Here is a 14,572-nt window from a genome sequence, read left to right on the forward strand (position 1 = left end):
CTAACCATCATAGAAACATTTATTGCACCCTAAAACTTTCACATGCCAACTTTGGTTTCGTTTGCTTGGTTAATTTCCGAGTAATGCAGACATTTGTGTTTCATTTGTATGGCAGCCCCCCCTTAGAGAGGGGGGAGGGGTCTCAAAATATCACGAAAACCTTCCCCGGCCCCAAAAACCCCTACATACCAATTTTCATGTCGATCGGTTCAGTAGTTTCCGAGTCTATAAGAATCAGACAGACAGACAGACATCACTCCATTTTTATATATATAGATTTGGCCAGTTACTTCGAAAACCAGTATATTGAACTGTAAGAAACTGCTTTTAAATTTTTGAAAACATGAGTTTCCAAAGATACAATTGAAGTTTTTCTTAACATGTCCATCTTACCCCCATCTGCCCTATGTAAAATAGATTCTATATACGATTCAATTTGAAAAACTGTATATATCGCTTTATCCTAGGACCAACCGTTCTCGAGATATAACCAATTTCTTATAATGAAAGTAGTGTTAGTAAAATATCGATCCAGCAGGATTATGCATTTTCGAATATTTCATGAGCATGATTTTAATTATATTAAATTGGTTATATCTCGAGAACTGTTAGTCCTAGGATAAAACGTAATATGCAGTTTTTTATGTTGAATCGCATGTACCGTTCTGAATCATATTTCGAACACTTTGTCCTAATATCTTGAAATGCTTAATGCACTGATTATATAATTATGAAATTAATATCACAATTGCTTCTTCAGAGTATTCCCTTGGTTTCACTATCATTTCATATGAGAACTATATTTGAATTACAACATATTCGGCAAAAATATGGCAACACTACTCATTGTCGTTTGTGTTTGACGTTTGCTTAGCGTGAGCACGCAGAATTTACCCGTTCATAAATATTTAAATTTCTCTCGAGTTTCATCAGTTCTCATCATCGTTAACAGTTTACTGTGATTGTCTGGTAAGTGTTTCGCAGTTCACTGTAAAATACAATCAAATGTAATGTAATTTTCGTCCAAAAAATTACAAAATAAAGTGTCCGAAATTTGAATTCAATCTGTCCGAAATTTGATTTAGTGTCCTAAGTTTGATTCTTACTCGCTCCATTTAGTAAACATTTTATTCGATGATTTTTTTTATGTTTTCGACCAAATAGGTACCAAAGTAGAATGCTTAAACGTATATTAAACTAATTTATTGATAATATCATCCAAATAATACCTGTGCTTAATGTTTAGATCTGTTTTCTGCATCATATGCCTTAGGCGTCCGAAATATGATTCAGAACGGTAGATCCTATTTTTTGCTGATTTCCCCCAGGTACCTTGAATTTGAAATCTCTGTTAAGGAATACATGTCGGTGGAAACGACAGCTTCCCCTGCTTTCGTACATTTGTTATTTCCTATTTTACCCAGGCAGCATGTTTTGATGTCTCTGTTAGGGAACACACTTCGGTGGGAACAAAAGTTCCCTTTACGTTGATGTATTTGCAATGCCGATTTCTCCGTATCTTTAATTTCGGCCAATCAGAACGAGTTATATCCATTTGGAGATTTTTCGACTGTTTGATTATTATTCTCAAATTATATATTATTTATTCATTGTGATGAATTGTTATGGAGTGCTCAGATCGATTGATGCAAATATCTCGTAAATCCATCTGGAACTGACTAATAATTGTAAGAACATGAGCCACCGCATGTTTCGTCAATTTCGACCAATCAGAAGTGGGTATTTCCGTTAGAATAAGGGTTAAGCTTTTTCAATTGTTCGATAGCTAGTTGCATGACATATATTATTCTATTCAATGTAAACAAATGTTCTGGAGTGACGAAATCGATTGATGCTCACAATCCATCATAAAATTACTGAGCAAAGAGCTTTTGAAATTACACAATTTTCACGATGTGCTCGATTTTCGATTTTCAATTTGTACCCCAATATGTTCCCGAAAGATGTAATCCTACGTCAATATAACATTTTATATTTTTCCTAAATAGTTCATTAATTTTCCGAAAACTTTGTGAAGCATCGTATCTTAATCAGACATTTGGATTTTCAGTTAAATTTTTTTGAAAAAAAAGTTCAAGGATTGTGAAGTCAACCGTATTTGAAATTGGTCATATGCAGGGTTGCCAACTATAATTTTAAAAAATCAGGGAGAATTCAAATAAAAATCAGGATAAATCAGGATAGCTCATTTTGGGATGTCCTGGAAGTTCGTGCCGGTTTTTAGGAGAACAAAGGCATCATTTTTATAGGCGGACATACATTTATTCAATTTTATGTGTACATTTTTGTTCCACGATCTTTCGCCATGTTTCATGCTGTTTGGCGTTGGCCTTTCAGAAAAACGACGTCTATCACGTAGACGATTTTTTCGTAATTTTCGTAACATTTATAAAGCCGCAAATTGAATTACAAAATTGAAGGCATTTCATTCAAATTGTGTGGAACCCACATATCGTCTCGAAATACGTAACCAAGCTTCAGCAGATGCTCGGTGGATGTAGATGCTGCATTGAATTTGCTAATTCATTTGTCGTATACTGAGGATTACTCTTGACCAACGTCTCGATTTATTCATCATCAATGGCGTCACGAATTTGCTGCTAAAACATAAGAGAACCTTTGTCTTCTTTTTTCAGTTCTACATAATTCTTTGTGGCTAATATTATTTCCATTATTTCCGTATCCAGTCTATTAATAATCTTTGTTTTATTACTTTTATAACATTGTTTTGTTTTATACTTGAGCAAACTTTCACATGTATTTTTTTAGGCATTTCCACAACTATGCATTATTAGTATTGTGGTTCGAGATACTATGACTACGACAATAAATGTCATACCTTATTTACGGTTTTATCCTCAATGTTCAATCGTAAAATTGGCGTTGACGGTTTCGAAAAATTTCATGATTTCGTAATGGATTTTCAGGTAGAATAAACGCACTACGTATTTAAACATTCAAATAAATATTAATACGCAATAATAAATAACAAACGAAAGAAAGAGCAATCACTATACAATGGAGAACCTGAGAGCTTTTTATATAGGCTATTCCGACAGTTCTCATTTTCAACCAGTAAAACTTTGACAGGAATCGCGGTAATACGGTAATACGGAGTTTTCCCTTCACTGCCGTATTTACCAAAGTGACGTAAGTGCCAAAATTTACATTTTGATTTTTTAAAGAATACAAAATCCGTCCAAGCAACAGCGAAGTTTTACAGAAATGTGAAAAAATGGCCCCGTAAAAGCTTGAAAACGGTATGACGTAAGCGCCATTCCCCCTATGATGTGACGTAAGGACTAGTTAATTGTGATGCGATGCGATTTTTGATCTGATCTGATGGAATAGGATGAACGAGCAGGGACAGCAAATTTCACATAACAACATCTTTCCTAATGGACGTTCAGTGTAATGAAGGTCAAATGCGTTCATGCCAAATATTTTAATCAAAAGCAGCCCATCCCCATGCAGTGCCACATTTATATTATAAATATTGTTCTAGTCTATAAATCAATTCTCTGTTTAAAAATCTCGTCAAATATTGAACTTCAAAAAATCAAACTCAGCTTAAAGGAATAATTTATCCTGAATGTATTGTTATAATTATACAAATTGTAACTAAATGGTTAAAAATCATCAATTTAATTGTTGATTGCAAGGATTTCCCAATAATGTCTTTTATCTTCAGGAATCCAGGGACAAAACTTAATAACGATGTTTACTTTCCTTGTCTGCTCAATACCTCTTTCGGATGAATTGAAACTGTGTGTTGCTTGAACAGTGAACAGCTGCACACTTCTTAATTCTCCAGCGAAACGTATCTCATAACAGAACTCAAAACATTCTCAGAACACAAACCATCGGATAATTTTGAACGGCATTATCTCATCTAACACGGGTGGTTTCAATTGCATTAAGCGATTAAGATTCACTGTTTCCACATCAAACTGGCGTTGGAAGCAAAGCTTAAATAAAACTGCCTTTTTTCAAAAATCAAGCCGATGGTAATGTTTTTCCATCAAGTGTACACATTTTGTACAGACCAGATTTTTGTAGTGTGCGCGTATTTATTATGCAATTTTGGGAAAGTATCGTACTGAAAAGTCTTTCCTCTGGCGCTTGCGTCACTTTGCGAAATTAAGGCAGATGAGCTCCGCCAGGATTTGTTGTTGACATGCCCTGTTCTATGATAGATTTGGCTGTTTCATCAATCCAGCTCTATTGTTTTGAAACCCAAACATAAGCACGAGGCATCTACAAAAAATGAGGGCGCATTTATCCTGCCGGTGAAACACAAATCAGATGTCGGTTTTACCCCGAATTGACTCAAAATTTCAAAACAAAGTTTCAGGCATCGATAAGCAACAAAATCACCTACAGTCTCCGAAAATACACTGAACTATGACCAACGATAAATTAGACTCACAAAAGTATCGAATTTTCCAAAGTTTTCCGACTAAAACACAAAAATTACATTAGTGAAAATTTACACGGACTAACTCCTGTTTGCTGACCGGTTCTGGTTTCGTTATTCGTTTGAAAGCAAAGCGACTTCTGCATTTGGTGGGTAACTCGATATGTAAATAAAATAAGTAAAAAAAACTTTTTAAGTTAAACGGTTTAATTGTGATTATACATAATAATGTATTAAAAGCCAGAAAATAATTAGGCAAGTAGCAGTTAGCAGTTATCACACCTCTCCTTCATTAGTCTAGGGCATTGATGAGACTAAAATAAAATCGTGGGACATATGATGAAGTAGTTTATTGTGGATAATGGAAATGCAACGTGCCCTACGATTTTATTTTAGTCTTATCAATGCCCTAGACTAATGGAGGAGAGGTGTAATAACTGCTAACTGCTACTTGCCTAATTATTTTCTGGCTTTTAATACATTATTATGTATAATCACAATTAAACCGTTTAACCTAAAAAGTTTTTTTTACTTATTTTATTTTCTATTTTTTAGTACATTATCTGTTTCATTAGACTATTTCTCTACAATAAAACCAATGCATTGTATTCTATCAGTCAAAAAAATTCATTTGATACCGATATTGAGTGGATTGCAGAAAAAACATAGTGTTTTCTCCAAGTCAAGTTCGTTCGTTTGATACACATATCAGTATCAACCTTTTTTTTTAGATGATATGGAATCAGCTATTTTGTAGCGGCGTCCAAATTGGATTTTTCAAGATAAGAAGTTTTAAAATGACAGCAGAGATAAAGGTATTTTATAAATTCGGTCAGTTCCTATTGGTCAAATTCCTATTAATGTGGGACAACCCTACAAACATACAAACATACATACGAACAGTTCAAGCTAAATAAAACAGTTTAATAAAGTAATTTACTATTTTTTGTGATTGCGGCCATCTTGGATTTGGATTTTTCATGGTCTACTGTGATCTACTAGTCAAGCCCTTTCTTTTGATACCCATAATAATAAGGTTTTGAGAAAATATGTAGTCCGCCATTGTTTAGTGGCAGCCATTTTGGATTTGAATTTTTAATGAATAACGGTGTTCTACTAGTCAAGCCCTTTCATTTGATAGAGGAACTGGTACAAATTCGGTACCCCATTTTGTTTTTTTGGATTTAGCTCTTGGCCAATGCTCGGAATTTCTTCATATTACGTCAGCTTACGAAGGGATCTATTGCGGACATTTCTCCGCAAACTGATTTCAAACATCTTGATTTGGCTCGGAGCTTTGAACATAGAAGTGAAGAAGAACTCAAATTCAAGTACCCGAGTTGTCTGGGTATAAATTTGGTACCCCTTTTTTTATTTTTTCAAATTAAAGAATCGTCCTGAAATCACTGAAAAATGTATTTTTTGACATTCTCATACAAAATAGATGTGAAGTACACTATCTTACGTAAATTAACTCTACTTTGACGAAAAAGCATGCAATTTTACAAAACAAAGAGGAACAATAAAACAATAACAATAATTTTTTTTCAAGAAAAAGTGAACAAATTTCATCTCGATTTATTTCTAACTAAAAAAGTAAAACGAATCAATCCCCAAATCGGATAAAATTTAATTTTGCTGCATGGGCATGCAAAAGTTAGCATAGTGTATCATCAATACTATGTTTACATTGGAGTGCCAAATTACCCGCATACCGAATTTTCACTTTGGAATGAAATCTATGAAATTTGTGATTAAAATCTCGATACACTTACTCGAATTTGTTGAAGAACATCAATTTCCATATCAGCTTTAATATTTAAAATCGGCTCACTTTTTGATTTTTAATGATTTTTTCAAAAAACGCACATGATAAATTTTCGAGATTTCAAAAACAACAAAACTTGATTTTTTTTTTAAACACAGATATTTTGGTTTTTTGGCATTTGACGTTTGTTACTACATTACAAGAACACTTTTTTTATTCACCACCAGAGTGCGCTCATTATCGCCGGAGATCCGGGTGGGTACCAAATTACCCACGGGGTACCGAATATGTACCAGTTCCTCTACCCATATTAATGAGATTTTGAGAAAATATGTAGTCCGCCATTTTGTAGTGGCAGCAATCTTGGATTTACATTTATCATAAATAACCGTATTCTACTAGTCAAGCCCTTTCATTTGATATCCAAATTGATGGGGTTTTGGAAAACCCATATTGATGAGGTTTTGAGAAAATATGTGATCCGCCATTTTGTAGCGGCCGCCATCTTGAATTTTCAAGATAATGAAATACGCAATTTTATAATGACTACAGAGATAAAAGTGTGTACCAAATTTCAGGTCAATCGGTCAACAGGAAGGAGGTCAAATTTCTATTAATGTGGGTCAGAGCTACAGACAAACATGTTACTAACATACAAGCATACAAACATACAAACATACAAACATACAAACATACAAACATACAAACATACAAACATACAAACATACAAACATACAAACATACAAACATACAAACATACAAACATACAAACATACAAACATACAAACATACAAACATACAAACATACAAACATACAAACATACAAACATACAAACATACAAACATACAAACATACAAACATACAAACATACAAACATACAAACATACAAACATACAAACATACAAACATACAAACATACAAACATACAAACATACAAACATACAAACATACAAACATACAAACATACAAACATACAAACATACAAACATACAAACATACAAACATACAAACATACAAACATACAAACATACAAACATACAAACATACAAACATACAAACATACAAACATACAAACATACAAACATACAAACATACAAACATACAAACATACAAACATACAAACATACAAACATACAAACATACAAACATACAAACATACAAACATACAAACATACAAACATACAAACATACAAACATACAAACATACAAACATACAAACATACAAACATACAAACATACAAACATACAAACATACAAACATACAAACATACAAACATACAAACATACAAACATACAAACATACAAACATACAAACATACAAACATACAAACATACAAACATACAAATTACAGGGCAAGCTAAATAAAACCGTTTAAAACATCGAGTTCAATTGTCCCAGGTTGATATTCTAGGCGAAAAATTTGATTACTTTCTTCTCAGTAGGCCATTTTTGGAACATAAGACAACTATGTGTAGAACGGCAGAATTCATCGATTAAAAAATCATAATCTTCGCAATTTGCAAAATTATACTTTCGCAATCTTGGTTTGATTCATTTTAAAATTAAAAACCTCTTAAAGGGTGTGCCACATCAAATTGCATCACGGAAAAAACGCTGTAGAAATTCGCCCAGTAGACCGATCCTTTTGAAAATTTTAGACAGTAAAATAAAAACTATTAAACCACTTTTGGCCTTTTTTTTTTATTCATACTTCGAGCCCAAGCCCGTATGCTCGCACCTTCCTCTTTACCCCGTCCATAAGGTTCTGTACAACGTCAGGTTGTAGTTTTTTTTGAACAGAAATCCATTTTCTCTTGAAGTCTGCCTCCGATTTGACAACTTTTGGGTTCTTCCGGAGGGCCTGCTTCATAATCGCCCAATATTTCTGTATTGGGCGAAGCTCCGGCGTGTTGGGCGGGTTCATTTCCTTTGACTCGAAGGTGACCCCGTTGGCTTCGTACCACTCCAACACGTCCTTTGAATAGTGGCACGAAGCGATATCCGGCCAGAAGATGGTCGGGCCCTCGTGCTGCTTCAATAGTGGTAGTAAGCGCTTCTGTAGGCACTCCTTAAGGTAAACCTGCCCGTTTACCGTGCCGGTCATCACGAAGGGGGCGCTCTACTTTCCGCAAGAGCATATCGCTTGCCACACCATGTACTTTTTGGCAAACTTGGATAGTTTCTGCTTGCGAATCTCCTCCGGAACGCTGAATTTGTCCTTTGCGGAGAAGAACAACAGGCCCGGCAGCTGACGAAAGTCCGCTTTGACGTAGGTTTCGTCGTCCATTACCAGGCAATGCGGCTTCGTCAGCATTTCGGTGTACAGCTTCCGGGTTCGCGTCTTCCCCACCATGTTTTGCCTTTCGTCGCGGTTAGGAGCCTTCTGAACCTTGTATGTACGCAGGCCCTCCCGCTGCTTGGTTCGCTGGACGAATCAACTTGACAAATTCAGCTTATTGGCGACATCCCGGACCGAACTTCTCGGATCACGTCTAAACTGCTTAACTACGCGCTTGTGATCTTTTTCACTGACGGAGCATCCATTTTTGCCGTTCTTCACCATCCGGTCGATGGTTAGGTTCTCGAAGTATCGTTTTAGTACTCTGCTGACCGTGGATTGGACGATTCCCAGCATCTTTTCGATGTCCCGATGTGACAACTCCGGATTCTCGAAATGAGTGCGCAGGATTAATTCACGACGCTCTTTTTCGTTCGACGCCATTTTTCCAAATTTACGAAAAATTGACAGTGAAGCATGGCCAACGTGATCTATACACTCTTATCTGATTATAAGCGAAAGCTGAAGATATAATTCCTAAAAATTTAATTTCTACAGCGTTTTTTTCGTGATGCAATTTGATGTGACACACCCTTTAAAATAATTCTTTATTAATAAAATTTTGCATCAAATAGCAGAATTCGAGCAGACTAGAATTGTTTGCATTGAAAACTCTGAAAAATTAATTGCATTTATTATGAGGGCCGATAATCCAGTGAACAATGATCTGTTATCTAATTGATTCGAGCCAAATATTTGCACGCTAGCCAGTGCTCTGCGCGGAAAATGAATTTATCAGTACACATTATATGCGTTAGTAATTCCATCCAAATTTAAACAATACCTAGTTAAGCTCTACCCGAGCCCAATCAGCATGATACGATTCCAGCGCAAGCGGTATCCATTTACAAACAACAACAATGAATTTCAGAGAACGTGGTCAAACTACGACCTAGATTCTATTGCAGATTGCGAACCCCGATTGGCTGTTGTTATTTAAAGCAAACCCGTTTCCGCCTCCGGACCTACCACAGTGATGAGAACCGATTCGGTCCATTCTGCGCAGGCAGGAGTCCGAACAGCCGGCACGTATTCACTGGGCATCCGGCGGCGTGACCGGTAGTTTGTGTAGCTCAAAACAGCTTGACACATTATAGCAGATGTATTATTAATGAAATAGTTTCACAGAGGTATTTTCGCGCACACGAAAACATTCTCCCGACCCGGGAGCAGGCACGCTAGAGGCTGGGAATTGCCGTGAATAATTCATCGCGATGGGGATTCGGTCTAAAATGACAACAATATCAACTAAAACACAGCACGGCCCTCAACTATCTCATCAACAATTTCTGCCGTAATATAAGCTTCATGTGTCGGTTTCCTGTATAGATCCCCCTTTCGCTCCCATGCTCCCAAATTCACCGCAACCACCTTATTAAATATTTATTCAAATCAACATTTCCCATTTGGTCAGTAACCCGGAAAGCATACCATGAAATAACTCCCAAAAATGCTACAATCGTTTACGCTGTAGAACATCTGGAAACAACATCTTCCCGGGCAGTTCAGCATTGGCATCACTCAAGCTGGGCTGCTCCCTTGCCAATGATTTATTGCAACAAATTTTCCACTTGAGTTAGCTCTAAGATCCTTCCCTTGCCGAAGGGCAACCAGTCCCACATCCTCCATACGTATGCCTGTTCAAGGATCTTCTCTTCGCTGGCTTCCCCTAGCGAACTAATCGAGTATGTGATAGTGAGAAGTGAATTAATGGTGTGTGAAAGGATCTGGAATCCAGCGAAAGGCAATAGACTCCTAGCCCCGAACTTTTTTTCTATTTCGTACGGCATGATTTACATAAGGTTCATCGGAGATAAGAGTATTGAATATTGAAAGCCTGAGCGAGATGCCACCACAGCTTCGTACTCAGATTTGCGCTCTCGTGGTATGCAAAACTCGGCAATGATTGCATGCATTGTAAGTTAATTTGATGTATGGTCTGAGGGAGATAGCAACATATTTATTCAACGCATATGCGAGTGCTCGACAAAGCTCTTGAAATTTATGAATAATTCTGAGAACCTTGGGCCATTATATTTCATTGGGAAAATATTCCAAGCGCTAGGGACCACTCCGAGTGGAACAACAACGGCAAAGTTGCATCGAGCAGAGATGCCAGATCTAGAGGAATATTGTATTTTATGGAAATACGAATCCATAGGAAAATTCTTGGAAAATTTATGAAGTATCTTCAGGCCTATTTAAATATTAATTTTCAGTTAATTTTGCCGTTAAATGTCCTACAGAATTGATGTAAATTTTGATTTCGGAGGTATCTTCTTCCTCTGAAACCAAAATTAAGGTGAATTGCAAGCCCTACCGTTATCAATTTATTTTATCACTTGTCAATGACATCAGTCCTTGTTTTCACATTTTTTTTATAACTCATTTGTTTATGAATCGATCTTATTTCGTCCGTGGATCGATCTCCATCGCTGATGATTGTTACGTGGACGGAGTTATTCTATAACAACAAAAAGATGGTCAATTGAGGACCCTGAGTTTTGAACTCACGATCGATCGCTTACTTAGCAAATGCGCAACCAATGTGGCTACGAAGACCCCCTTGTTTTTCTCATTACCCCCCTTTTTTGTGGATACAATGATCAATTCATTTTCATAACTTAAAATATTCTAAAATTCCGAAATTGTTTTGAAATTGGGTTATTATAGGTAATTAAACAAATCAATAACGATTGATGCAATGGCCTTAACAACAGTAATTATCTACACTGGTTCATAGAACCTCTCATAGACATAACATATATTTGAGACGATCTGGCGTAGTGGTAACATCCGTACCTCTTACGTTAAAGGTCACGAGTTCAATTCTCACTCCCGACATTCTTCCAGAATGGAAGTAAAGTGACGAACCAATCAAAAGTGTTGAAAGTCACTACAATACAGAAAAGAAACAAAAGAGATAACCTACATTCCATCTTTTTATTCTGTCAGATTTATAAATATTCCAACAAAATTTTTGAAAATTCGAATCAATTTGCAATTTGCACACTTTAAGTGGTTCTATTTGTGCCAGATTTCGTGGAAGTCTCCTTTTTCAAGTAGCATTCGCTTAAAGGGTGTGTCACATCAAATTGCATCACGGAAAAAAACGCTGTAGAAATTCGCCCAGTAGACCGATCCTTTTGAAAATTTTAGACAGTAAAATAAAAACTATTAAACAGCTTTTGGCATTTTCTTTTCATTCATACTTCGAGCCCAAGCCCGTATGCTCGTACCTTCCTCTTTACCCCGTCCATAAGGTTCTGTACAACGTTAGGTTGTAGTTTTTTTTGAACAGAAATCCATTTTCTCTTGAAGTCCGCCTCCGATTTGACAACTTTTGGGTTCTTCCGGAGGGCCTGCTTCACAATCGCCCAATATTTCTCTATTAGGCGAAGCTCCGGCGTGTTGGGCGGGTTCATTTCCTTTGACTCGAAGGTGACCCCGTTGGCTTCGTACCACTCCAACACGTCCTTTGAATAGTGGCACGAAGCGAGATCCGGCCAGAAGATGGTCGGGCCCTCGTGCTGCTTCAATAGTGGTAGTAAGCGCTTCTGTAGGCACTCCTTAAGGTAAACCTGCCCGTTTACCGTGCCGGTCATCACGAAGGGGGCGCTCCGCTTTCCGCAAGAGCAGATCGCTTGCCACACCATGTACTTTTTGGCTAACTTGGATAGTTTCTGCTTGCGAGTCTCGTCCGGAACGCTGAATTTGTCCTCTGCGGAGAAGAACAACAGGCCCGGCAGCTGACGAAAGTCCGCTTTGACGTAGGTTTCGTCGTCCAGGCAATGCGGCTTCGTCAGCATTTCGGTGCACAGCTTCCGGGCTCGCGTCTTCCCCACCATGTTTTGCTTTTCGTCGCGGTTAGGAGCCTTCTGAACCTTGTATGTACGCAGGCCCTCCCGCTGCTTGGTCTGCTGGACGAATGAACTTGACAAATTCAGCTTATTGGCGACATCCCGGACCGAACTTCTCGGATCACGTCTAAACTGCTTAACTACGCGCTTGTCATCTTTTTCACTGACGGAGCATCCATTTTTGCCGTTCTTCACCTTCCGGTCGATGGTTAGGTTCTCGAAGTATCGTTTTAGTACTCTGCTGACCGTGGATTGGACGATTCCCAGCATCTTACCGATGTCCCGATGTGACAACTCCGGATTCTCGAAATGAGTGCACAGGATTAATTCACGACGCTCTTTTTCGTTCGACGACATTTTTCCAAATTTACGAAAAATTGACAGTGAAGCATGGCCAACGTGATCTATACACTCTTATCTGATTATAAGCGAAAGCTGAAGATATAATTCCTAAAAATTAAATTTCTACAGCGTTTTTTCCGTGATGCAATTTGATGTGACACACCCTTTACTATGTTGACAATCATTTTTAGCCACAAATTATGGCTAAATTGATTGATGGCTTCTAAATGTAGCCATTCTCGAGATATTTGAAAAAAATATTTTTAATTTATTGTCTTTTTTATAGTAAATATTCCCTTTTAATATGTTTGTCGTGTTATACCGTCATGTTCATGAAATTTTATGAATTTGCTTATAATTTCCAACAACTTTTCCAAATAAATCATTATGGTAAAAATATATGTTTAGGAGTTACGTTGAAAAACATTTGAAGACATGTGGGTTAACACAAAACGTAGCGATATTAAAAAATCTTTTTTTTTATGGGTACAAATATAATTAACTTGTTTACGTTATGCCTGGATTATACCTGACGTCAGGTATCTTAAAGCTACCTCTGTACAGGTATATAAAGTCAGGTACCTTTAAGGTACCTCTATAATGTATAGAGTGAGTAACAGTATACCACAATGGACCACAAAATTATTTTTTTTCGTTTTGTAGACCGTTTCCGAAAAACGGTAAGAAATGTTCATCTGAAAAACGTTTCTTAACCGTGTCAATGATTGGGAAACTTAAGTCAATGGGATGCAATATCCTTTTAGAAACATCTGTAAAAATTTGCGGATCATGCCGTTTATCTGTATACTCTTTCAAACCAAAGCAGTGTAATACTGAGGAGCAGATCAGTACAGCAGTAGGAAATACTTTAGAAGAAGTATCATCGATAGTTTCAGTCGTTTCAGCATATTCGCAAGATTCCCAAAACAGCAATATACCAGATTATTCCCGAGCGTACAACATTGAGCTATTCAACAAGGGAATCGCCAGTATTAACGTTTCACTAATAATGACGAAAAGACTTGGATAGGCAAGTTACCCCGAACATAAATTCAATGAAATTTCTAAATTAATACATGAAATCTATTTTCCTTTTCACATGATGAAGACGAAGAGTCGAACTTTAAACAAAAGGCAAAAGAGTTTGATGAGATTATCAATCAGCTCAAAGAGAAATTTGACCACACAGAGACAACAAGAACAGTTATAGTTTTAATAGTTTTGCTTAAGTCTTGGTCCGTGCAAAAAATGGAAGAAGAATTTGGCGTTAATGAATATATAGCAATTCAAGCCAAAAAACTGGCAAATGAAAAAGGTGTATTATCGACACCACATAGCAAATGTTAAAAATCATGTTTCGGAATTTTATAATGACGACGATATCAGTCGATCATTACCTGGAGAAAGAGACTATGTTTCTGTAGCCAAAGATGGGAAGCGTCAACACATTCAAAAAAAATGGATGGGTTATATCCATGATATAACCGCAAGGTTGACGTGGGACTATCTTAGCTTAGCAATCATTTGTTTGTATTGTTTAAATTTTTGATTGAATGAAACAATTTCCCAACTATATTAAATGCAAGTAAAACGATTGAACAAAGGCTATGTAAGGTCGATTCATGCATTGTGATAGATTATGTTCTTCGATTCAAGTAAATTTAATGACAGTCCTTTTACATTTGGTATGATGCCTAGGACAAAATATGTGAACGACAGAATTATCAAACGATTATTTATTTTACTTTTACCCCTGAAGTTTGCATCTCTCAAGTGTATGTACTTCTAAAACTGCGAATTTGCTTGATTTGATTGAGGCACTCA

The sequence above is a fragment of the Toxorhynchites rutilus genome, chromosome 2 (genome assembly GCF_029784135.1).
Source record: "Toxorhynchites rutilus septentrionalis strain SRP chromosome 2, ASM2978413v1, whole genome shotgun sequence".
NCBI lineage: Eukaryota > Metazoa > Arthropoda > Insecta > Diptera > Culicidae > Toxorhynchites > Toxorhynchites rutilus.